The 2,249-nt window shown below is 32.1% G+C and overlaps 1 non-coding gene across 1 annotated transcript; it reads left to right on the forward strand.

The window, feature by feature from the left end:
* Positions 1–1,457: 1,457 nt before the first annotated feature.
* On the forward strand, positions 1,458–1,530 carry TRNAF-GAA (transfer RNA phenylalanine (anticodon GAA)). The gene has a single exon. It is a non-coding gene; the product is annotated as a tRNA-Phe (tRNA).
* Positions 1,531–2,249: the final 719 nt, after the last annotated feature.

Raw genomic sequence — 2,249 nt, forward strand, 5'->3', positions numbered from 1 at the left:
ATTATATGTGTCAAAGTTGTTCATTGGATCAAAATCTACAACTTTCATGTTGGAAGTTTTTTTCAGTTTGTAGGTGAAATTTTGAGAAATTCCCTTCCAAAGTTTGAAAAAAAACCATGCAAAACACTTAGAAATTTTTTCTAAGTATGAAAAGTCAAACTTTTGACTTTTTGATTCTTGATTGATTTTCTTGATTTTTCTTGATCAAATGACTTCATATATCATATATTGATGATTCAAAACTTCAAAAGTCATGGTTGACCAAAATTCCCCAAAAGTCAATGGTGATCTTGTACAGTTGACTTTTTCAGACGAATCACGTTTCTGGAGATTTCAAATGAAACAGGCTATCCTCACCATATGAATGGTATGAATGGATCTCATTGAAGCATTAGAGGATATTGAGCCATGGTTTGAGTTGTGGCACCATGTCCTGATTGAAAAGTCAGTTGTTCAGTGAATTAGGTCAAAAACCCTAATTGTCGACCAGATAAAATTGATGACTGTAGGTCTTGAATTGAGATGTAATTTCCATTGGATTTTGTCATAGGGATTATTTGAGGATTATTGAAACTTTTGATTGACTTCATGGGGATTTTTAGGGTTTCCCAAATGTGATCCCTGATTTCAGTCCCTGATAGTTCAGAACCCTAATTCTGATGATTTGAAATTTCACTGTTGATCAATCCTTGTATAGGAGATGTCTTGAGCCAATGGATTAGGCCAAAATGATGCACTTGGGGTCTTGAAGTCATGTCCCAAGTCATTAGGTCAAATCCTGAGCAAAAGTAAAGAGTATGCTGTCTTCAGTCAAAACTCTAATCTGGTTGATTCAAAGTCTTTGAGTTTGTTGAAATGAATCTCTGGGGACCAAATGTTGGTTGTTGATGAAGATGATTCATTTGAGATGAAGGGAGAACAAAACCCTAACTGACTGTTTCTTGCACTGATGAGTGATCTCTTGATTAAATCCTGCTGAGTCACTAGTAACAAACACAAACTATGCAATTTGTTAGAGATGCAAATGATGCATATGCAATGATATGAGGTGGTATCTTAGGTCAAAAATTGGGGTATGACACACTTTTACCACATTCTTAATATAAATAACCAATAACTATAACATGATTAACAACAACACTATTTGAATGACTGAAAGATAGATGCGTGTCTTTGGACACTTAAAATTTATAGTTAATGGTATTTAAATTAATTGTTTGTTGTGTTCAGTTTATAGTTATTTAGTTAAGAAACCTTATTTTGTTTAAGACTCATCAACAAAACCAACGTTAACCACATATGTGAATTGTGATTAACATCTAATTTTGTCAAAATGTTGTGGCCAAATAACATTATTCTTCTTTTTTCATTTGTTTCATATCATCTCATTGAAGAAATTAAAGAATTAATGTAACATTCACAAGAAGTCATTGTTAAGCAACAAGTAAGAACAACTAGCGGGGATAGCTCAGTTGGGAGAGCGTCAGACTGAAGATCTGAAGGTCATGTGTTCGATCCAGTTTCACCGCATTGTGAGAAAATTATTTTATTAATTTAGTTACTTTTTAAATTGATTTTCGTCCGTGTAAGTTTTTTTTTTTTTGAGTCCCTATATTTCACTTTCGCGTTCGTTTTAGTCCCTGAAATCAAAATTCGCAGGAAATTTCACAGGAAAATCCGTAGGTAACCTGCATATTTTCCTACGGATTTTGGCTTTAGGGACTAAACCTCAAGCAAAAAGTAAGATATAAGGACTCAAACCAAAAAAAAAAATTACAAGGACGAAAATAAAAAATTCGCTAACTTCCAGGGACTAAAAGTGTATTTAAGCCTTTTTATATTGTCATATATAATACCTAAAAGGGCCTACCAATTCTTCTCTTTTATCGAATAATTTTTTTTTAAAGTTTAATCATTTTTGTTGATTAGATTTTATTATTGTTTCTTATTATGCATTCAGATGAATATTTGAAGTTTTTTTTGCCTAAAATGGATAACACATGCAATCCATCTACTAATGACTTATTTTATAACGTCTTACAAAATAACTAATCTTAAAGATCCGAGCTTTATTTGGATATCTCTGAACTTGGAAAATTGACAGTAGAGTTAGTGGAATATAAAATTGATATTGGTCAAAATTTTGTTTCAAAGAATGGTTTAAACGAATCAATACTTAAAACTTTAACGCCTCCTAGGGTGAAAAATTACCAAATTCCTACCTTATTTGATTCTCACGAAGTTTGTTT

This window comes from Vicia villosa, linkage group LG2, assembly GCF_029867415.1.
Source record: "Vicia villosa cultivar HV-30 ecotype Madison, WI linkage group LG2, Vvil1.0, whole genome shotgun sequence".
Classification (NCBI taxonomy): Eukaryota; Viridiplantae; Streptophyta; class Magnoliopsida; order Fabales; family Fabaceae; genus Vicia; species Vicia villosa.